The sequence below is a fragment of the Papaver somniferum genome, chromosome 6, assembly GCF_003573695.1.
Source record: "Papaver somniferum cultivar HN1 chromosome 6, ASM357369v1, whole genome shotgun sequence".
NCBI lineage: Eukaryota > Viridiplantae > Streptophyta > Magnoliopsida > Ranunculales > Papaveraceae > Papaver > Papaver somniferum.
Genome location: NC_039363.1, coordinates 149,922,686 through 149,948,245, shown reverse-complemented (window position 1 = coordinate 149,948,245; position 25,560 = coordinate 149,922,686). Strand labels below are relative to the sequence as shown.

The 25,560-nt window shown below is 37.6% G+C and overlaps 1 pseudogene; it reads right to left on the bottom strand.

Annotated features, from left to right (window-relative positions):
• Positions 1-19,536: 19,536 nt before the first annotated feature.
• On the bottom strand, positions 19,537-24,795 carry LOC113289777 (annotated as a pseudogene).
• Positions 24,796-25,560: the final 765 nt, after the last annotated feature.

The window sequence follows — 25,560 nt, the reverse complement described above, 5'->3', positions numbered from 1 at the left end:
AGGTAGAAATCCTTTAACTACTTCAATGTTAGAGTTCAATAACTGCATTCAGAACTGTGAAATGATACAAGCTCCAAAAACAGGATTAGAGTTTTCATGGTGCAATAATAGATCAGGAAAGAAGAGAATAGTGTGTAATCTGGATAGAGCTTTTTATAATGCACAATAGCTAAGTTCTTATCCTAGTTGGGAATATAAAGTTGGAACAAAAGGCACTTCAGATCATAGTCATCTTTTTGGAACAAATACTACAATACCAAAACCAGCAAATGTTCCATTTAGAACTTTAAAAGTATGGATGTCTCATGAAGATTTTAAAAAAGTCATTGAAGAATCTTGGAAAACAGAAGTGGGAGGTAATCAAGGTTTTATCTTTTTAACAAAACTTAAACATATCAAAGTAATATTGAAAAAGTGGAATTGGGATGTTTTTGGGGATGTGAATTGAAAATTGAAGAAAGCTGATGAAGAAGTTTTAAAACAATCTCTTATCTCAGATAAGTCTCCTCACAATACAACACTTCTGAATAAATTAGTTACTGCTAGAGGAGTTCAAGAATTATTAACTCAACAGAAACAAGATATAGAAAGACAGAAAGCTAGAGTGAAGTGGCTTAAGTTTGGTACTGCCAACACAAAATTCTTCCATGTAAATATGAAAATAAGGCAAATGTAGATTGCAATTGTGAAGATGGAAAAAGAAGATGGTGAGCTGGTATCAACTCAACAAGCTATTGCTGACATTTTGGTGAATCATTTTGAAACTAAATTTAAATACAAAGAAGTTTAAATATCTGATGAAGTTTTTGAAGCAGTTCCAAAAGTAATTCGAATGAAGACAATAAAAAACTTGAAGCTATTCCTTCTGCAGCTGAAATAAAACAAGCAGTTTTTGATCTGGATCCAGATATCTCTCCTGGTCCAGATGGATTTGGTGGTTGGTTCTACATAATAGCTTGGGAAATTCTAAGTGAAGACTTTATTAAGGATATGCAATATTGTTGGGAAAAAGAATTCATTCCAGCAGGTGTGAATTCTAATTTCATTATGCTTCTGCCAAAGATTAAAAATGCAAGAAAACCAAACCAATATAGACCAATTGGTCTAATGAATTTCAGTTTCGAAGTTATTACAAAGATTATTACATCAAGACTAAGTAATATGGTTCAGAAGATTGTCTCTCCACAACAAGGGGCATTCATTAAAGGAAGAAATATACAAGATCAGATAGTATTAGCTTCTGAGATGATTAATGAGATGGAAATTAAGAGAAGAAGAGGAAATGTAGGTATAAATTAGATATATCACAGGCTTATGATCCTCTAAGCTGGGAATTTCTTTTTCAGGCTCCACAGAAATTTGGTTTTTCAGAAAAATTCACAAGATGGATCAATATTCTTCTAAAGTCAGCTAAGATTTCAATTCTTGTAAATGGAGGTCCAGTGGGTTAATTTAATGTTAGTAGAGGATTAAGGCAGGGATATCCTCTTTATCCCATCCTTTTTGTTATAGCTGAAGATGTTTTAAGCAGAAGATTAACTTAACTAGTGATGCAGGGTAAACTGAAGCCAATGGTACAAAGAAATGGAGTGCACCCAACACATATAATGTTTGCAGATGACATATTCTTTTTTTGTAATGGTGAAAAAAGAAATTTGAAAAGTTTATTGCAAATTCTTGAAGAGTATCAAAAAGCATCAGGTCAATAAATAAATATGTCAAAGAGCAAGTGTTTTTTAGGGGGTACAAGCAATGCAAGAAGAAATCAGTTGGCAGAATTTTGTGGTATGAGTTTATCAAATTTCCCAGATAAATACTTGGGTGTTATGTTAAATCCAGGAGTTATTAGATCTAAACATGTTTTGGGAGTTGTTGAAATGTTACAAGAACAATTAGCTGGTTGGAAAGGGAAACTGATTTCTTTCCAAGAAAGACTGAAATTAGTAAGATTTGTGATGTGTAACATTCCCATCTTTAATATGTCAGTGTACAAGTGACCAAGAAAACTTCTCAAGGAAAGTGAAAGAATCATAAGAAAATTTCTATGATATGGAGATCCATCAGTCAAGAAGACAGTTACATTGAAATGAGAGAAAACTTGTGCTCCTTTAGCTGAAGGTGGTTTGGGTATAAAATAGTTAGAAGATATAAACAAATCAATGTTGATGAAACTATGCTGGAAAATACAAAATGGAGAAGAAAAATGGACCAAATTCTTTAAAGGAAAGTTCCAAGATAAGAATGGAAAGTGGATAGAATATTATTAGAAATCTTCCATATGGCCAGGGATTAAATGGGTATCTGCAGAGGTAGCTGAGCATACTAGATGGATGGTTGGTGATGGAACTGAAATTTCAGTATGGAATGATGTGTGGATAAAAGAAAAATTATTAAAGGATATTTATCCTGACAACAATATTATGGTACAAAATCAAGAAATGAAGGTAGTAGAATTGATAAAAGATGGAGAGTGGAAAATTCCATCAAATGTTTTTCCATTTTTTTGCAGCTACTGAACTACCAGTTATTGATCATAAAGGTGACAAGAGAATATGGAGTGCAACTTCATCTGGTAAATTCTCTGTAGCTTCAGCTTATAATTGTATAAGAAAAAAAATTCAAACAGTGAATTGGGAAAAAACAGTTTGGCACAAGAGTGTACATCCAAATGTCTCTAGCAATGCATGGAAGATATTGAGGGGAGTTTTTCCAACAGATGCAACAATGAAGAAGAAGAAATTCCAGATAGCATCAAGATGCCCTTTCTGTAACAAAGAGGAGGAAAATCTAGAACATATTCTCTGGTTCTGTGACTTCAGTGAACTTACTTGGAGATGGCTTGGAGGTATGTTTCAGTTCACAAATCCTAAATCTTTTAATGATATTCTCAAGTTGTCAAAACACAAGAGCCCAATAGTAAAAAATTTGTGGAGAGTAGCTCCTCTTACAACTATAAGAGAGATTGTGTTCTTGAGAAACAAAATAATTTATGAAAATGAGCAACCAAATCTGAAAGCACTTAAACTGAAGGTTATGAAGTTTACAAAGGAATCTGATGTTAGAATGAAAGGAAACATGTGGAATTCTCCTTATGATCTGCATATTTTGAAAACACTTGATTTGAAGTGTAGAAGTGTGAAGTAAACAAGAATCAGAGAAATATACTTCTTCCTTCCAAATCCTTCATTTATTCTGATATGCTGTGATGGTGATTCAAGAGGCAATCCAGGGGATGCTGGATTTGGATTTATATGCTGACAAGGCACTGGAGAATACATCTATGCAATGGCTGGAGGTTTGGGTCTGGCTACAAATTTTGTGGCAGAAATCTTTGCAATACTATGTGCATGGGAATGGGCAATCAACAAACACTTTCCTAAAGTTTGTTTTCAAACTGACTCACAGGCAGCAATAGCAACATTTCAATCTGAAGAGATTCCTTGGTGGGCTTGTAAAAGATGGAACAAGATAAAAACCACTCTACAAGAATGGTACTTCACTCATAGCTACAGGGAAACAAATTTCTCAGCGGATTCAATGGAAAAAAAGGAGCAGGAATGGCTAAGGGAGAAAAAAGAAGTTACCTTTCCAAACCAGATTTTATCAAAACTATGGAAATACCAAAAAAGTCCTACTAGAGATTTGACTAATTTTAGATATAGTTGTGCTTTGCTTTCTGCTTATCAAAAGCCCATATAAATTAAGTGGGTTTTTTTTTTGTAATCTTGTGACATTATTCTTTGGTTTAATAAAATTTGATATTACCAAGCAAAAAAAAAATACACAACTAAATTACCACAAGAGTGTGATCAATTTAATTGGTCATGCTCAACATAAGTGAACTTATGGAGCCTCACAGTATATACATAAAATATGGATCAGGGAAGATCAATACTGCGGAATAGACAAGGATTCATTCTATTTTCCATCACCATTTGCACAATGACATATAATAGAAATCATCCTTGTAAACAAAAGTTCATCCTATCTTCCATCAATATTTGCATAATGACATAATAGGCTTCAAACTTTTGTGATGTCAAAAGCTCATTCATTCTTTTATCAATACATGCATATCGACATTCGAAAGACTTAACTTTTGACACGGTGTGGGACAATCATAGTTCACGGACGCAAACACACATATCCCATAATAAATTGCAATATATAAAACCATAAAGATTAATACTGCAAAAATCATCTTCCAAACAATTTTAGAATTTAAACAAATAAACCTAAAAACATGAAGATGAAAACGTTGGACATAGCTATGTGTAATCATAATAATGGCTATTCCAATCTCTAGTTATTCTTCTAAACAAAACAAAAAGAAGATTTACTCCTATAAAGCATTTCACTTACTTTGAATACTCTTCTCATATTCTCTGTATTCATCAAGCTCATCTTCGATCAGATCAATTCTAGATTCCAGATTATCCATCTTTTCTTCAAGTCTCTTGGAAGAGGCTTCAAGTTCACTTTTCAGGGCACAAACTTGTTCCAAGACGAGATTCATGGTTAAACTGAGCTTATCAAAATGAGAAACAGAGATGTTCCCGTCCAGAGAAGAACTATGATTGTCAGGGCTCATCACATTATCAGAATAATCAAGCCGTATCTTCTTAGATGGAAAGAGAACAGTCCAAACATCACTTTCTTTGCTTGAAAGACTTGAAGAGGATATGATAGAAGAGATAGATGAAATGTTTATACTACGGAGAAAAACTTCATCTTAAAAAGAGCCGAAGATAGAAGATAAATATCCAAAATGACATTTGACCAAAAACCCTAACAAAATTTGGTTATCCTAAAAAAAAGGTCTTACTGAGAAAACCGTTTGTAAACAAAAAACAGTTCTTGGATAAAATAAAATTGAAAAAACAACAGAAATATTTCATCACAACCCTGTTGAAGATTATGATTTTTGTCTAAGAGGGATAGACAAAAACATCATCAACACAGAATTACAAACTGTAGTTGTTCCATTCCACTATAGGACTGGGTAACTTCTTACGAGGGGATGAAGTATCTGTTATACCTTGTTTCTGTCTTGTTTTTAAGAAGGAAGAGTTATGAACGCCATCCTTCCTTTCTTTTAGCACAGATTTGAATACCTTGATTGTTGATTTTCGTAAACTATGCTTTCTTTTAGAAATATCTTTTACAAAGGTTGAGGGTTTTGTATGAGATTTCTTTTTCTTCTTCTGCAAACAATATTTGACAGAGGAGAGCTTTTCCTGTTCTTATTGCTACAGGTATCAGGAGGATTTTGCTGACAATTTTTTAAGTGGCATAGTCGAAGAGGTTCGATATGTATTGTAATAATTACGACTGCAACTGATCATCTCCAATTTTAAATTAGACAGTTGGCATTCCAGATTTTTCAATCCTTTTAATCAAGACTTCCTTTTGTAGTAGAAGTGTTTCTAAGGAAGTAAGATTGTTTATCATGGAATAATCAGGACTGTTAGGAGGACAGACGTGATTACCAGCAAAAAAATTAAGAGAACCATCACAGATATCATCCTCAGGACAGCAGTCAAGAGTAGCCATCCATTCTTTAGCTATCTCACTCATCCCCCTATCAGGAAATTTAGAATTATCATGAACACTTCTATAACACTTGAAACTAGTACTGTTAACATAGTTCTTCTGAACTTTTTTATTGATTGACTGAGCTTTATTTTGAGACTTTCTTTTATTCTGTCTAAGAAATTTCTTAAGCTGTTGTATAAACAGTGACAGAGTTGAATTAAAGCAATTCTCATCCCTCTTATCATTCAATTTAGGATGTCAAGACTTACGATCAGATGCAGCAGTATGATTGCTAAATTGATGACGCTTCTCTCTTCGTTCAAGTTCAAGATCGAAAAATTTCAACTTTCCAGTTAGGGAATTTCTCAAAAGTATATCAAGGTTATTTCCCTCGATGATGGCATGCTTCTTAGACTCGTATCTGGATGGAAACGATCTGAGAATTTTCATCAAAATATCCTTTTCAGGAATATTCTTACCCAACGCAAAAGATGCATTAACATTTTCAGACACTTTGTGATTAAACTCATCAAATGTTTCTTCATCTGCCACACAAAGGTTTTCCGAATCAGAACTAAGGTTTTGAAGCCTAGCTTATTTCTCATTGGTATTTCCTTCAAATACGGTTTCTAAGATATCCCAGGCTTCCTTAGACTTTGTGCACATAGTCACATGGTGCTGAAGGTCTGGGATAATGACATGTATGATAGCATTTAAGCCGTCAGAATTATGCTTTGCCTTATGTATCCTTTGGTATAGATACATCGCCTTCTGTATTAACCGGAGGATCATAGCCATTAACAACACGTACCCATGTTTGAAAATGACGAGCTTGAAGAAAAGCATGCATAGAAATTTTCCACCATAAGTAGTTTGAGCCATCGAAGACTGGTGGTACGTTTATGGATATAGAATTCCTGTCCATAGATTCAGATCGCTACAAACACATACTTATAAGGTCTTTAATGTGTTTTCCTGCTCTGATACCAATTGAAAAAGTGGGGGGTATAACAACCACACCCAATATTTCGCTTTGCAATCTGTATGGACTAACTCCAATATACTTTCAAAGGAATCAACTAGACTCAATTTTAATAAAGTATATCAAAGAGTTATATCTCTCTTTCTCGATTCAATTCTTACTCAAGCAAATAGAAATATACGAGTTTAATTGAATACAAGAGAAATCACTTGAACGGTACCAAAGACCAATGTTCAAGTATCAATCAATGTAAATCAACAACCAAAGGTTGGATATTCTAATTGATTGATTCAAACGCATAACCTGTGATATTTCAATTATATAACAAAATATAATGCGGAAAAGAAATAACACAGACACCAGAAGTTTTGTTAACGAGGAAACCGCAAATGCAGAAAAACCCCGGGACCTAGTCCATATTGAACACACATTGTATTAAGCAGCTACAAACATTAGCCTACTACAAACTAACTTCGGTCTGGATTGTAGTTGAACCCCAATCAATATCACACTGATCCAAGGTACAGTGATGCTCCCATATCTCTGATCCCAGCAGGATGCTACGTACTTGATTCCCTTAGCTAATCTCACCCACAACTAAGAGTTGCTACGACCCAAAGTCGAAGACTTTAATAAACAAATCTATATCACACAGAAAAGTCTACGGTAATAGATAAATCTGTCTCCCACAGAAATACCTAGGAGTTTTGTTTCATCTTTTGATAAATCAAGGTGAACAGGAACCAATTGATAAACCAGACTTATATTCCCGAAGAACACCTCAGTATTATCAATCATCTCACAATAATCTTAATCGACGCGGCGAAAGAATATATTGTGGAACCACAAACGATGAGACGGAGATGTTTGTGATTACTTTTATATCTTGCCTATCGGAGATATCAATCTCAATCCAATCGTTACGATTGTACTCAACACGATAGAATCAGCAAGATCAGATCACACAACTACAAGAAAGTAGTATCGTTCTGGCTTCACAATCCCAATGAAGTCTTCAAGTCGTTAACCTACAGGGTCTCGGTAGAAACCTAAGGTTAAAGGAGAATCGACTCTAGCGTATACAACTAGTATCACATAGGAGGTGTGGGGATTAGGTTTCCCAGTTGCTAGAGTTATCCCTTATATAGTCTTTCAAATCAGGGTTTGCAATGAATGTTAGCTTAGTAACAAAGTATTCAACATTCAACGTTAGATGAAAACCTGATTAGATTCAAGCTAATATCTTTCAACCGTTAGATCGAAAACTTAACTTGTTACACACAAATGAAACACACGTTTTAGGTTTGTTTAACCGTACCCAAACATGTACATTTGTTGGTTCAACAGTAGTTAACCAAATGGTTAGCCATATGAGCACTTTCATATCAACCATGTTCTTATGCACCATAACTAGTTCAAATGACTCAAAAGAACTAGTTAGAGAGTTGTTCAATTGCTTAGATTTTATAGAAGTATACAAGACACAATCGAAGCAAAAACGATTTGGTTCACTCGAATCGATTCATGAATTTTATAGCCACGGTTTGCAAACTTGCATTCCTTAGTTTATATAAGTATAAGTTCACAAATAATCGTTTTTAGAAATAACCAACTTAAGTACGCGGACTGAGTTCGCGGACTTAAGTACCCGGAATAAGTTTGTAAACAATTCACAAACTCCAGCAGATTTTCCCGGTTTTCCTGATCAACAAAGTACGCATACTTTGGTTCAAGAAATAAGGACTTATACATGTATGTGTTGCCACACAATGCTTATATCCAACATTGGTTATATAATCTAAACTCTCATTTTAATCATTGAAACATTCTTAGAGGACGTTATATAGTTGCTATTCACAAACTATTTTTCGTCAAAGCCATTTTCAAGTGATTGAAACATAACATGACTTTCTTCACTAGGTAAAGATGAACTTCAGCAAAGCGAAAGCTTACCAACACATATTTCGAGAAATAGATAAGCGAGATAAACTCGGCTCGAAATAGCAAATATGTATAATCAAAGTGTATATAGCAAAGCGACTTTTGTCTCAAGATAGGAGATAGGCTAGATAGACTTGAGTGATAGATAAGTTCAAGTCTCCACATACCTTTTAGTCGATGAAGTTCCACCAGTTCCTTGAGTAGTCTTCGTCTTGTATGATGATCGCCATGGAGTTCTTGAGCTCAACTACACTTTCTATCCTAGTCCGAGACTTAGCTATAGTAGACTAGAAATCAAGACTTATAGTTTTGATCACTAACATTGACAAACATGCTTGAGATAGAAACGCATGCGAGTTCGAACGAGCAGTGCTCTAACATTTTCCACATTTGGAAAGCTCTGATATTGGGGATGTCATCGCTAGTTTTGATCGTTTTGTCTTTATGCGGGCGACGCGTCTGTCTGCTCGAGGGATCAACTTTTTGTTCAAGCAGCCTATCTCCGCGCGCCCCTTAGCAGTTACTGAAAGGGCCCACGAGTACCATGATATCTTACGGCGTCGAGCTTTGAATTTTCTTTTACGCGAATCGTCTCCTCCCCGTGACCTGTCTATTCAACACTTCCAGACACTTCATGCATCTGGCCGAATTAAACTTGATGATGTCGTAGCTGCTGAGCACCGCCCCGTTCCAGCCACTAAAGGTCGCTCTTTGGAACCCTTTGTGACTTCTTGTTTTCCTCCTGAGGGTCCTGAGCCCGCAAAGCCAAAGAAGGAGTCAAAATCATTTTCCGATCGCAAGCCTCCTCGGATAGAAGTAAAGTCGTCTTCTAACCCTTTAGCATCGCAGGTACTTTGCTTTTTTATTATTATTATTTTTACACTCGTCTGTTGTTTGTCGTCGTCCCTTTATTTCTTAATTATATAAATAACGGGAACTACTCTCAGGAAGTTCCCCATCCTAGTCGCCTGGGGTGGAAAGCCCCTTCTTATGTAATGGAAGAGTATTTGAATATGCCTGAGAGCGACTGGACTGCGAAGAGCCTTTCAAAGAAGGCTAAACGAGAGGCAGCCAAATCGTCTACTATGCACTCTTGTTCTTCTGCTAACGCCTCTCCCTTACAGCCTCGACAGGGTCATCGGAGAAGCACGTCACGTCCTTCCAGGGGTGTGAGCAGCAGTCCAAATCCCTCATTTGTAGATCAATTAAGGGACCTTGGGGTCGAACTTCCTAAGGGTTCTGGTTGGGTGTCTTCTCGTCTTCATGTATTGTCAGTTCATCCTCTTCGGGCTGAAACTGTACGTCATAGGGGAGAACCTCCGGTGTCTCCCAGTGCCGTTCTGCAATCAATGAGCCCATCTGGATCTAGCCGATCAGTTTTTGGTGGGTCCTCATCCCACATGACACTAACAGTTAATGATCCTGCAGGTAACTTCCTATTTAATACGTGTCTTCGTATTTATCATTCTTCCTTCTTTCCCCTCTCTCTTCCTTTTTTTTTTTTTTAAATCCAAGTTGTTTTTTCGCAATGGTACTTATCTCTCATTTTTCAGGCTCTACTAGTTATTCCGAGTCATCTTCAAGCTCTTCTGCGTCTCATCCTAAACCTACTGACATCCCGCCAGATTCGTCGATTCCTGAGGTTAGTCTCTCCTCTCTCTTTTCTTTTGTTCTCTCTCTCTCTTTTTTTTTGTTGCAAAAGCTTCGTTACTGGCGTTAGGATATGGGTAAAAAGCGCAAGGAAACGGCGAAGCCTGACATGGATGGCGCGCGACGCGTAATCCCCAGTGGCGACGGGTCCTACGAATGTGCTCGGATGGACGGTAGCGGTTCCTCTGTTCTTTTTCAGAAAAGCAGACTAATGTTCCTGTTGTCGATGCGCCGGGTATCCATGTTGTGTCAGAAGATTTTGAAGACGTGCAGCTTCGTTTCCCTTGGGTGGTGAGTGCCGCCGAGGCTGGCGTAGATCCCGCCACTCATACCCTTGTTCACGACTTTTAGGTTCCAACCATTTTTGCACTACTTATAGAGATGTCGTGGAGCGTGGTGGTGGTCATATGGCGAAGGCGGGTCTGATGGACGTTAGCGTTCTATGTTACATGACTAGGAATCTCTTGGAGGTCGCTGATCAACTCACGCGCGTAGGGGATGATCCTGTTGATGCTGCAACGATGCGTAGCTGGGAGGTCTCCGTGCAGTCCGCGCTCAATGGTCAGTTCCCCATAACTTGGTTAGAAGAATTGTTGGCAAAGGTGAAGGGTCGTAATGACCCTCGTGGCCGGCTTGTGGGTCAAATTTCTAAGCTAGAGGAGGAGCTGAGAAGGAGTTCTGAGGCGATTGTTAGTAAGAAAAAGGTGTTGGATCAACTGCTTGCGGATGTTGGGGTATCCAACGACGAGGTGCTACGAGCCGAAACTGCGGAGGCAACAGTTCACGCGGAGCTTGAGAAAAAGCGTCAGGAATTTTCTAAGCTTTAGCTTGTTTAAAACGCTTCCTTTGTGTTATCTTTCCCTTTGTCTTCCTTTGGTTGGGTTGGACTTTCATCTTTTGGACTTGTTGTTTGTTTAATTTATTATTGTCGTTTTGGAATATTAATACGGTGGTTATTAATTATTAGTTTGATTTTGATGTTTTTCGTTATTCCTTTCTTCATAATTCTCTTCATTTGCTCTTCATGGATGCATGAGGTAGGCAGGTGTTGATCAAACACGCCTTTTTTTTTGGTGAGAAGTATGGGGTTAACGGGCGTTGATTGAACATGCCTACTCCCCTCCCCCTCCTCCCCCCCATTTTTTTATCTGTAAGGAATGCACTTATCCGTTAATCACTAGGTGCCTTCGGCGTTCCCGTGATTTTTGTAGATTCGTTAGTCAATCAGGCGCCCTTGGTTATGCTAAGACTTTTATAGATTTGTCAGTCAATCAGGCGCCCTTCGCTGACCTGAGACTTTTTGTAGATTTGTCAGTCAATCAGTCGCCCTTGGCTGACCTGAGACCTTTTGTAGATTTGCCAGTCAATCAGGCGCCCTTGGATGACCTGAGACCTTTTGTAGATTTGTCAGTCAATCAGGCGTCCTTGCCTGACCTGAGACCTTTTGTAGATTTGTCAGTCAATCAGGCGCCCTTGGCTGACCTGAGACCTTTTGTAGATTTGCCAGTCAATCAGGCTCCCTTGGCTGACCCGAGACCTTTTGTAGATTTTCTAGTCAGTCAGGCGCCCTTGGCTGACCCGAGACCTTTTGTAGAGTCTCCAGTCAGTCAGGCGCCCTTGGCTGACCTGAGACTTTTTGTACATTTGTCAGTCAGTCAGGTGCCCTTGACTGACCTGAGACCTTTTGTATTTCTCACTCATTTTGACAGGGAAAATGCTCTTACCATAAAAAGAGGTTGTTTACAACTTTGGTATTATCATTCACATTCTCCCTCTCCTCCTCTCTTTCACATCAGTGGCGAGGGAAAGGGTAATGCTCGATCGCTTGCTTAGTTTCCCCTAGTTCCCCAGAGGCGCGTTTGCATTCAAATATACTTCTTATAGCGAGACATTCCTCAGTTGGGTATCATAATCTTCGATGATAATGGTAGTACCTGGCGGAGTTCTGATCCATCTTGTTGACGTCTACTACCGTCAGGGGCAGCTGGATTTCTCCTCCAGTAACCCACTGATTTAGTAATTCGACCGCGCGCTCCTTACTGCAAGGGATAGGAGGCGGTGGGTTAGAGTCGCGCCTAATCCCTTCATTTCTTCCTTGGACTCTTCCGCCTGTTCGGAACTGATCTCTCCTTTCTCTGTTAGTGTTAGGTCTTACGTTGCGCGATCCCTCAGATATGGTACTGACTGTGTGGCGCCAAGTAGAGTCTATGTGCATTTCTTCTACACAGTCGGTGATCCTTTCAGCTGCTTCTTCTAGCTCGACAAAGGTTTGGAATCTGAAGTTGATCAAATTCCATTTGAAGGCTGGGATCATTCCTCGTACACAAATTTTGATGAGTGTCTCCTCATTAATTTCTTCATGACAGTCTAGCGCCAGACGCCGGAACCGTAAGATATACTTTCCTATTTCTTCCCCCATCCGCTGTCCATATTTTCTCAAATCTATCGCCGTGATTTTCCTCTTAATTAGCTGAATAAAATTTCCGAAGGAAGAGCGTGGACATAGTTGGCCAGGAATCCACACTTTCTGCCTTTAGGTTTTCATACCAGATGAATGTCGTACCTGTGAGCGATTTGGGGAATTTTTTTAGGCACAACTTTCCATCGGAGGCTCTATCATTCATTGCTGATAGGAATCGGCTAAGATGTTTCCTCGTCTGTCATATGTCTTGAATTTTGGAAATGTGTAGTCTTCGGGGTACTGGTATTTTTGGATGTTCATCGGGTATGGGCTACTTACGCGACAATGATTTCCTTGTTTCACCACATGATAATTCTGCTCCAAGTAATTCGCCATTTCTTCTTGTGACATCGCTATTGTCGCATCGTCCTTGTACTCCTCGCCCTTCGTCTTTCCTCCGGAAGCGTCTTGTCTACCCGTCCTAGCTAGCCAAATGACCTCACTTTACCAAGAATAGTAAGAGAGAGAGTTGTCTTTCCATTGTACCTTGTCCTTCTTAATATAGACTTTCCAAAAGCCCCTTCCCTTTATGACATCATGCCATGTGTCCTAAACCTCTTTAATTACTTCTAATGCCACTCCTTCTTTAATATAACCTCTTTCTTATTCACTAGTCCCTTCCTTATCCTTCCTTCCAATGGGAACTTTCTTTTTGGACTTGGGCTCGGTCCCCAAGCCCCCATATTTCACACTAGGTTTATTTCTCCCTTTAGGGGCACCCCCATCCCGTTAGGGGGTTCCATTTTTCATGTATCAACAAGTATAACTATACACTCATTATTTAAGAATGAGTATCAGTTTATACTCGATTTAGGAACGAATATCAATTTATACTCATTATTAAAATGAACATAGACCTATCACGGCTAGGAATTAATGAATTCTTAGCCTTAAATTAACCAGGAATGCAAAAAGATTCTGATGTAATTTGTTTATGTCTAGGATTTCCTAATATTTTTTAGTGATAAGTGGCTTTAAAAACTACAAAATCTTTGTCACGGACTTTCCAGTAGTAAGTCGTACATACAGCTAGGAATTCTTCATTTCCCAGCCGTAATTCACACTCACTTTTGGGAGTTTTTGATTTTCCAAGACTGGCATTTACAGCTGGGATGCAGTATTTTTCTAACCGTATACTGGTGTTACGGCTAGGATTTTATGACTTTCCAGCCGTAAACACGTGAAAAAAATCTAAATACCTTATGTACGTTAAGGGAACTAGGACAACCGAATTGTAACGGGAGTTAAATTAGAGGTGTTCCGGACTATTTTGAGCACATGTTTCTTTATATTCTTCTAAGGCTTTCAAAAAAAAAAACCTTATTCTTTTACTTCGCCTCTAAACCAAATAAATAAATAAATTGATTTTCAAAATATAAATCAACTCATTAAGCAAATCTAATTACTAATCTTTAATTAAAATAGTTAATCAATTATATTAGCACAAATTAAATCGAGAGCATTTTATCCATTAACAAAATTAGTAGGATAAGGGGTCTTAGAGATTACTATTTCATGATCTATTTTTGTCCTAGCCCTCAAATGTACCCACCACACCCCCAATAATAGGTTTCTACTTTTAAAGTGAAAATATGAAAATATCACGTGTAGATTATATACCCGCACCTACCATCGTGGGTTTAGCAAAAAAATACCATTGCTTTAGCAAATATTTGTTATTATTATTTTGATTCGGCACAGCCGGCCGGGCAGAGCCCACTCTCTTGAGCAAACCCAACCAGCTATAGCAGCCCCATTGTTAATAACTGCCATCCCAATAAGATCCCATCTCACCAGGAGACCAGAGAAGAGGTATATTTATTTCTCCCTAGTGGGAATTGGTCCCCTTACCTCACGCGTATCATAGACGAAATAGAGTGTGTTATCCGCTATACTAGACAGTGGAACGCAAATATAGATAAATATAATATAGGTTTTATAACATTTTTGGTGGATGCTTGTATTAAAATTCCAAATACAAAACTCGTTTGAGTTGCTCACAAGTACCTGCCCGATTCTTAAGTTTGTAATAGAGTTGACATTTTCAGTTTTAGCTTTCTGCGAGTTCTCTTGCCTTGGGCTGTTTTTCAATACCTTTCACCATGCCTTCCTTATGGAATGGATCTATCATTAACTTCATCTTTTACCTTCAATCGTCCACGAGTATGAATCCTAGAATACGTATTATTTTCCCTGATAACTCGGTTTACCAGAATGCTGCTCAGTTACTGTGGTAAAATTGTCTCCTTTCAAATCTTAATATCAACTCCTATAAACTTAGGCGTCCACTGTTAATCATATGAAAGATTAGAGGTGGTCTTTTTGTGAGAAGAGTTGGTTTTGAACATTATTTGCTGAGGTTTAAGCTAAACCGTGAAGGTGCTAAGAGTGTTTCAACAAGAATCTAAAGCCATAACGAGTGATCTTTTCATGTTAAGAGTTTAGGAAGATGATCAGGATATGCATGAATATGTCCATACAAGTGTAGAGATTAACCTATTGTTAGGGCGTGCTCGGTCAAATTCACAAGTTTTGGTATGTCAAGCTTGTTGTTAAATTTTGATTGATCAAAACTATATCTTGATTTATAGTCTATTAATGTCAATCTCAGACTAGTTATAGAGCTTGATAGTTGAGTATCATAGTTCACCAATCGATCTTGAAGATTGAAGATTGGGGAACAACGAAGACATCTGCGGGAACTTCATCAACAAAGGTACAGGAAGACTGATTATCCTATTTACCCATGTTATCTATCATTCTATCTACTGAAACAATGTTGTATAACTTTAATATTATGATGAAAATTTCAAAGAAGAATTCTCGAGTTCAAGCTAGTACTTGATAAAACTCGAATTATCAATTCAATCCACAAAAAGCTTATCACATAATAAGTTGAGAGGAATTTATTGTTCGACATATCGTAATTGTGTATCAAGTTCATAAGGAACTGATTTGGTCAAGTTAGTTTTTTCGCGAACTGATTTGTTCAGTACACGAATTTGGAACTTATAAATAATAAAACTGGATGAAGTATTCTCTAATTAACTCGCGTATACAAACTGATTTGGACAGTACCCGAACTAGTTGATTTTAAGAGATTCCAGGACATTTTTTGTAACTTGAGCACACGAACTGATTTGAAAATTTCACGAGCTTATGAATACGAAAGTTTCCTGAACTCCTAGACGACAAATTATTCACACATTGTCCTGGACAGTTCTGGAAAATTTTTAGTCTTTGACCGTTATTGAACTCTATTAATGCTTGAAGGTTTACGAACAGTTTAACTATCGTCATTCGGCTAGCTAACCACTTGGTACACAAAGCTTATTCGTATATTTTAAGTAATTAAAACTGTGTGACTGAGAACTGTGTGTGGGTCTTTCTTTAATTACTATATTTTTTAATTTGTTGGGATTTTGATTTTATGGCATGATAGGTTAAAGTTTAACTCATAATTGGATAACGAGAAGAACATCCATATCCCTTAAAATAGTGTAATTTGTAGTGTTAACCCACTAGATCAGCTCTGGAAGCTTGTATAGAGTCTGATAGGACTACTTCGTAACAAAATCACCAGAACTATTCCAATCAAGATTTAAACACGTCTCCAACTGGATTGTGCTACAAAAATTATATTGAACTTCGGAGGATCAAGCATAGACCTGACAACATGGCGTTCTTAGCATGGAATCTCCAGGCGATCAACCAATAAACTACAGTACAACATCTACGAGGACTGATTGCTACTCATAGACCGTCAATCGTGTTCTTTGCGAAAACACTAGCAACGGACGCACGCATGACATAAACAAAACATACCTTAACCTTTTAATACAGCTTCACAGTGCCAAAAATTGGACAAAAAGGTGGACTTTATTTAATATGGCAAGACAACCTACATGTTCACATTTTGATGTACTCGCAAAGCTGCATCCATGCCCACATCACACGACCTCCACCTGCAATGCATTTCTTATGCACGGGTATATATGGGCCTCCACATCAAGAGGCACGAGAAAAGACTTCTAGAGCAATTTTCCTCGTATATTTCCAGTTTCTCCATTACATTGGCTTTTACTTGGAGACTTCAATGAAGTAACTAAGGGGGAAAAAAAGAAAAAAAGGGGATGATCACAACCATTCCTGAACGTGACGAATGGGGTCAGGTTAATTGACCTCGGATTCCAGGGGGATCCACTCACATGGACCAACCACCAACAAGGAAATTATTTCATCATGGAAAGACTGGACAGATTTCGCCTTAATTCTTTAAACTGGAAGGGCTCGAAAAATTACAAATTTGAACACCATACGCGTATCCATTGGGTCGTCAATGGGTCTGGACAAGATAATATGATGAGCACGAACTTCAACTCAAACTGATCACAACGAGCAAAGTCCTAACCCAGTGGAACCGAGCCAGCTATGGACATCTACCGACTATGATCGAGACATCCATTGCTCAGATACAACAAGCACAACACAACGTGCAATCCAACCAGGGTCGTCTTTGATATATGCCGGGTCCAAGAGCATAGCTCAGTGGTATCTCATCAACTCCAGTAAGGAGGAAATCAGGGGTTCAATCCCCACCGCCGTAAAGGTTTGTAATAGATTAGTTGTATAGTGGATTTATCGGTGTTGGGTCTGGCAGTGGGACCAGTCCAACTGGATGGGTTCGGATAGGGGCCTGGGTCCGGCTTTCGAATATAAAAAAAATACCCTTGACATATTGGATGCATCAGATACATCAAGAGAAGGATCTCAGATTATGCCATTTGTCCTTGCTACACAATCATGCAACTTACTGATAACAAAGAGCACAAATATAGTGGCTACAATCAAGATATCAAAATAAATTTTTTTCCCACATATCGAGAACTATTCATCGAAGCTGCAACAATACACAACAATTTAAGGATCGACAAAATAATTGGGTCACGACAAAGGTAAAATCATAGATCAGTTTCCATAGTATCATATTAGTCAGTCTTCTCACCACACTGGATGAAGAGTTGTTCTCCGCAATCACGCTGAGGTTAACTCAAAAACAATGCTCTTCACTTACCCGTGATGTCACCCCAGAGGAAGTCAAGTATTCCCTTGTCTCAATTGGATCGGAGTGAGCACCAGGCCCGGGTGGATTTACCAGTAAACTCTTCAAAATATTCTGGGCCACCAAACACCCACAATTAATTGTCATGGTTCACGAATTTTTTAGAAACTTACATGTACAACCACTGACGAACCGTACCAACCTTACCACGATGCCTTAAGGTGAACATCCTACCAAACCAGAATAATTCAGGCCCGTCATTTTATAATCTAGGAGTTACTGGTTAATCTAGATGAGATAAACCCGTTAATATGTAGTCCATCCATATTTTCTTTTTCTTCGCTGGTCCAAAAACATGTTTTGGGATCAGATTTTTTACTCGCTCGTCCAACGCATGTGCGAATGATATTATGTACTTTTAAAAAATTTCAGAAGTACCCTTTCTCCAACGATATACATTGAACACCTTCTAATCAGATCTATTTTAATGTTTTTAGTTCCTTTTCTAACATGGAGAGCTCTAATGATGGAGATTGATGAATAAAAACCAGAGAAAGTACTGCAATCAACTATGTCTTCCAAAATTTAGTATCCATTTTTCTTTTTTTCTGGTGTTTTTAGGGTTTTCGTTTGAAGATCGTTTTGGTGGTTTATAATCATCTTCATATCCATCCAATCCAGGTATGTTCTATATTAAGTGCTGGTAAAGAAGTTAAACAAGTGAAGAAGAAGATCAAGAAGATTCACAAATAAATCCACGAAGAAGAAGATATGTAAATTCACTAATTTTTGGGTTTTGATTTATGCTTTTTAATCTTCTTTTTCATCTGGATCTAATTCTCAATATTGAAAGACGTGGAAGACATGATTTTGATCGACATGATGTTATTTTATTTTATTTACTTTTTTTTCTTTTAAAATCATGATTTATTTTTTTTAGATTTTTTATAATCATACAGTACATATAAATATCTACAATGGGATTATACACTTTTCCTTCAGTACATATTGATACGTATTGTTGGACCTTACACTTTTGCCTTCGACACATGTTTTCATTAAGTACATATTAATATGTACTATTGGATTACTATGCATTGTGGGATCATAAAAAAATTTCTTCAGTACATATCAATATGTACCTTGGGATGATACATTTTTTCCTTCAGTACATATTTTCCTTCAGTACATATCAATATGTATTGTTGGATAAATATGTACAGTGGGATAATACATTTTTTCCTTCAGTACATAACAATATGTATTGCTGGATTAATATGTACCGTGGGATAACAATATGTACTGCTCTTGGTGATTAGCAAAGATCTTCTTCTTCTTTCACTGGATCTCAGTGATTTTTTTATTTTGGTACCCTAATTTGATTTTAAACTTTTAGTTTTATGGGGTTTTTGATGATTGATTTTTCTTTTACAGTTTCTGATTCGATTTTCGGTGCCCAAATTTTCGATTTTGATCTAGGAATAGTTTTTCGATTTTCTGGTTTGTGAACGACAACGACGTGGTTTTTCTGGACAGGAAGGTAATTTCATGTATTCAAAACCTTTTTGAACCAGCGGTTAAATTTATTCTCCCACTGGACTACAGATTAACCCAGATCGAGTTTTGTGGACTAAACATCAAAGTTCTCTTTTATAAAAGGCTCGATGAGTACGACATACCGCGTTAATTTCTTACTAGCTTGCTTCAAACAAGAAGACTTGAGCCGATTGTTAGCCCATAGTTCAATCAATCCACTTAAATTAGAGGACTCTTGTCCATGTGAAATTGTGAATCTCTATCTTCAAATTTGGGGGAGAGAAGGTACGGCTCGTTTTGGAGAACTTTTTGAAACACAAAAGGTAAATAAACAACACTTCTAAATTTTGCCAAACAACACTCGGATACTACAGCTAAGAGTAAAGATTCCACTAAATTAATATTGAAAACATCAGACAATTATAAGAAGAAAAAGAAAGAAAAGGCAATATTGAACTGCAGTGCTGTGAAGGTGTGCCCTAGAACATGATATGATATGCTTCCGTTCTTTAAATTTTATTCAGAACAGTGGACAAGGCTTCAAAGATTTCGTTGGCGAGAGCCTTTTCATCTGTGCTGATAAAGCCTTACACTGGGCTCATTGATTTCTAAGAAGCTTCTGTCTTGGCTTATAGACCCATTTATGCCCCTGCCGTTCAATGCTTCAAGTAGTAGCTTTGAATCAGGGGACCCCCAATGTGTCAGATCATGCATTATTGAAGAGTCAATTGGCTCCTTCATAGAAACTAGCACATACTTCCCATTATGTATGAAGATTCTTCCTCTTAATCTGGCAATGGCAATACTTTCTTGTTCCATTCTTCTAGGTTCGAGCTGGAAGGCCAACTCTGTTTCCATGTTAGTCACGTAATCGCTCACACGTGGTAAATGTAACATTTCGTTGATGGAATAATGAATGCATGAGAATGAACTTGTGACATGACTAGGAAATTGCTGCCTCAGATCCTCTGGAAACTATTTCCAACAGAAAAAAAAAATGAACGCTCAGTATTGAAGAATAGGAATCACAGACTATGAACCTAGGAGCTCGAGAGTGTAGACATGATGGAACTTATAGAACTTTAACAGATAACGAAATCTGAATTTCCAACCAAAACAGTAAGTAAATCAAATTTACCAGAACATGTTCTGGTTGTAGCATGTCCAGCAATGGTTGAACTTTTTCCATCCTACAAACAGAGAATGAACTGTCAGACGGTGACGATTGTCGCATCAAATTTCCAAACTTCAATAACACAAAAATCAAGTGGTCATTTCATGCATGTATCGCAAACTGATAGGGATTATGTGTAGAGCTCTATAATCTATTTAAAGTTCTGTAGTTACTGAGTCGAGTCGATTTGTTATCCACCAGACATTTCCAAGGTACTGCATATGGAGATTTTTGGAACAGAATATTTACAAACTTAAAAGTACAGATATTGCTCTGCTAATTCTATCTTATCCCATCAAAATTTATAAAAACTATTAAAACAACGAGAATGATGTTAACAGTGCAACTAGGATAGGTTTCACGGCTGGAAATAGTTTTCAACCATGACTTTATGCTCCTAGGTTATCAAAAGCTGTTTGTCATTTCAAATGCATAGACGAATTGCAAAAAGATGGTCATCAGATTTCATTAAATAATTCCCAGCAAGATATTTCCTAAATTAACTATCACAAAAAGCATCTATTTGGTTACAAAAAGAGGCATCTAAAGAATAAAAAAATCGAGCAAGTGCGGTGAGCTTACTTTATTCCAGAAAGAAATGAACATTGAAGGACTTTCATAGCAACTGGCTTGAAAGGCAACAAAGCTAGCTCCGCGTCCACTCCTTGCTGCAGCCGCATATAATTTACCCAATTAGAGGAAGTGGTTAAGACTACACCAATACCATATTTACTTGCAATTCAATAGAGGAAGATAGTTATTGGACTTCAGTAAACATAGAGTCACAGCATACTTCAAGAACAAGTAAAGAGTTGTGATCACCGCTCCATCTTCGAAGAAAGTGCACAACGGGGCCAATCCGGAGGCTCCAGTGAGGAGAAAAAACTATGCAAGGTTCCTGAAATGTCATTCTGTCCATTGTTTAAACGTTACGTAAAAGCTGTAATATTTCATTACTTCCATGCAAAGCAATACCACTAATACTCATGGTTTTAAAAGCCATTTGAGACATACGCCTCGAGGCACCCCTTGCCTTGTCTGCATTTTTCTGCCTCTAAAAGGAGGCCTTTTACCCTAAATTTTCCTCAAAAAAAAGAAAAAAAAACATTATTCTTAGAGAGCCGTTTTTAGTTACCTTACAATTTTTTTGTTAGTGTTATAAAATATCTATATAACTTAGGGAATTGTGAAGAAAGGAAAAAAAAAAAACTAACTTTGTTGCAGCTGGCTTGATATTTCATGTTTCCAGGTTGTTCTTTAACATGATCGTTTATTTGAGATGCTTAATTGCTCAGAAATTATGGTGTTCTAGTAAGTTTTCAAATACTGGGTCCTTTTTACATATTTAGCGATTTCTTGTCTTTCGAGTAAAGGCGATAGAGGCAAAGCCTAACCTCTCTTAAGGTTTCCCACTCTCAGGTTATTATGCCAAGGGAGAAAAGAGCATATGCAGGACTGTGAAATTAGTTTCACAATAGAACAAAGGTAACTGCAAGATTTCTTAAAACATAAAAGAGGAGATCTTACAAAAAATCAGGTGAATGAATTTCTTTGAATAAGTGAAGATTGTTTCTTTTTATGAGGTCTCCATGGCCAAATAACGGTTCACCTGAATAAAGCTGTATATAAAGCAATTATTAGTTTCTTCTATTTAGAAAACTAAGCATTGTGTATAAGTTACACATAGAAATAAACCCCTGTGCATACCTTTTCTTGACGTTGCTTGCATACCCATTCTGGCACAACATTCGTATAATCCAATAATTCTTTTGCCACAGAGGAGACTATTAGTATAGGAACCTGTACATATGAATAAATTAGCTACAAGCAACATTATGCACTTCAGCCAATTCTGGTCTGCTTTGATTCAAAATATTCAGAGATCAGTATCCAATAGGATATTCATGTTGACACTTTAATGTAAATGACGAGCATATAGGGAAAACTTCTATCCGAAATGAACAAGCAAAAACACAGCAGTAACATTCTGTGAAAATTTTCCAAAACATAACCAACATGGACGTAACCACAAAAGCATATAACTTATTGTACAACAATATATGCTGAATGTGAAGAATTTTCTGCATCGACATAGCTTTCCCACACTTAACAGCCCAGATAAATTGTAGTTGATTGTCAATTTGGTACCTCACCAACCGTAGACTTTTGCAAATGAAACAAATATAATAGAAAGAAAAGCGAGAAAAAATTACCTTCAGATTTGAAGATTCGATGGATAGTGATATTTGCTCTAGAAGTTGGAGGACTACTCCAAGGCGACCAATGGGAACAAGAACAGAACCTCCTGCTTTAACAGAATCGATAGCATGGGCACATATGTAAGCTAGCTTATCCATTTCTTCTGAGCTTTCGCCCGTGCTAACTACTGATTTGCTAAAGTCCTCTTCCGAGTCATTTCCATCCCTACCACATGATAACCGAAAAACATTACAAACTTCATCTTTCATTAGGAACAGAAAAATAATGGGAAAAAAGATTGCCCTTTAACAATAAAGAACAAAATCATGCATCGGAGCTGTGGCAGAGCTAAGACCAAAAGAAACAGGAAGTCAGACAGACTATGCATTAATGGTGTAGAAGACCTGTACCTGAAAGCCAGGACATCAGAAGCAGTTGGAGCTTGAAAGGTAGGGAAGTTCCTATTCCCATCAGCATCCTTAGCAACACCATGCAAGAGTGATAAATCTGAAAATATGATCACATCATTCCCTTGCAGAGAATGGTAATCAAAATTCATTGCGTAAGCAGAGTCAAAAATGGAGCTTGACAGCCATGTGATGCTTCTTCCTAAACTACATATTGTCCAATTAGATGAGCCTATTTCCAGACCTGAGCTGAACGGTTTTATGATTAACGTCTCATTGAAGCATGTTTCTTCACCATATTTGAGAGATTGCACTCTCTCCGTGCACTTCTCCACATTTTCTGCACTGATCAAAAACGCTTATCACATTCTCAAGAATGATAAAGACATTCGGGCAACTAGTTGAAACATAGAACAACATTACAAAATCAGTTCTGTTCAAGGGAACAGTTATAAGCATTTGACTATACGTATGCTAACATCCACAATCCTTCACATTTATAAACATAGAACAACATTACAAAATCAGTTTTGTTCAAGGAACATTTATAAGCGTTTGACAATACGTATGCTCATATCCACAATCCTTCACATTTTCAACACCGATACAACCTGTTTAGCTACTATAAGAATGGCACTTAAAAAGTTCAACTGTAAGAACAGCCCAGCTCACGGTAAGCTTAGCATGATGGACAAGCCGGTAATTTGTTAGTACCAAATCTTCGATTATAATCATACTTGAGTAGCTTTAATGAATTGAGATGCGTTGTTTTTGTTCTTTTAAAGTTTTAGATCTTTAAAAGGATGCTAAACATCCACACTATAATCTTTCTAAAGTTTTTCACAGATCGTCCTTCAACTGTCACGAAAAATAACGTCAAACTAAAGAAAGAAAAAGGTGCTTGTCGGCTTGTCCTGCATCCCAAAGTCTTTTGCAATTAGTTTTTTTTGGAAATTCTCCATAGTGATTACGATAAATTTAAGAAAAAAGAAAAGCCATGCACAGTTACCAATACAATGGTTGCCAGCTACCCAAGTCTGATCCATTTTCACCCACTGCAATATTTTTCACTGTCGGATGAAGCAATTTAATCTCTTCCCAAGTCATCCATCGGGGGTATTCAGATTGATTAGTACCATAGTATTGCTTGATTTCCTTTTGCATTGATACAAGATCCAACATCATGAGCCTCCCAAGTGTTGCAGCAGCTTCTGTAGCATAGATCTAAACCAAACCGAACCAAACAAAATCAAAACCATAAATCCAATCAAGAGATGGCTAATAAACCAAGTATAACAAGAAAAGAAAACTCAAGTTTCTCCCACAGTGTTTACCTTGGCGGAGAAATTCTCATTTCGGATAAGAAATGGTAATCCAAGCATACCCATTGGGCTCGAAATTAGTACCAAATCAATGGAAGATACATCCCACAAATTCAAGTTAGTGACAGTTCTGTAACAAGGCTCTGCATGGATTAAATCGTCCGCATGGAGAGTTTTCTCAATTCTCTGCCTCTTTGGTTCACATGAATATAAAAAGCTATCAGGAATTTCAACATCTTCAGCTTGATAAGAACTAGCTGGGATTGGCAGAGAAGATTGTAAGAGCGGAAAGGTCAATTGGGCAATCAAGTAAGATACTAAAGTCACACAGAGTAATTATGTAGCATGGTGGAAAGTGATATCCACCTCCTTTGCTTAAGCATGTCTGAGAAAAGAGACAAAAAAATCGCCTCACACAACTGATACTCAATTTTGTATCGCCGCAACAAGAAAAATATACACAATGCAAGGGAAATACCAATAAAATGAGAGTATATTGAGGGAGGGAGAAACTCACAAGCTTCATGGAGACAGCAGAAAAACTATTTGCTCTCAACACTTCTTCTCATTCAATTGACAGTCTGATGTTTAAACCTTCGCGGCAATCATTAATGGATGGAAATCCCAACTCCCACTCTCACTCCCACTGGTTAAAAATCTTTATTGCCGTCTTCTAGCTTCCCCTATATTTTGCAATCGCTCCACCCTAAAATCAATGGTTCAAGCTCAAATAAGAGTTTAGACATAAAACCCTAAATTTGCACCTTAAAAATTAAATAATATTTTCTTTTCGAGGATTAAATAGCAAAAGCTTACCTTATTAAGATGCCCCAGGTTTTTTAACTTCATTAGTCCATGAAATCCCTGAAAATTTATGTAATGAAACTGAAGTGAGACAAACGGGGAGATAGCAGAGAGTACGGTATCTCTCTTTCTCAGGGTCAAGATGGCTGCTGTAAGGGGACCGATATTTACTGATTAGGGGACCAGACTTTTCATGACTCGTCGACCAAAGTGGACGCCTTTACACGCCATGGAGTCGGGGAAGTTCAAGTGTTAGGCCGGTTACTATGGCAACACGCCAAACTATCCATTTGCCATGCCAGCTAGCCTGGTAAACTGGTCGAACCACTATGGGAGAAAACATAAGCGATCGAGTCTCCACCGAACGGCTGAGCAAAGACCGATCGGCCTTAAGAAGACCGCTAGCGGTCGAGACTCGACCGCTAGCGGCCTCTTTAACACCGGTCGGTCTTGTAATCGTTGGTTATCAAATAGTGAAATAACGGCT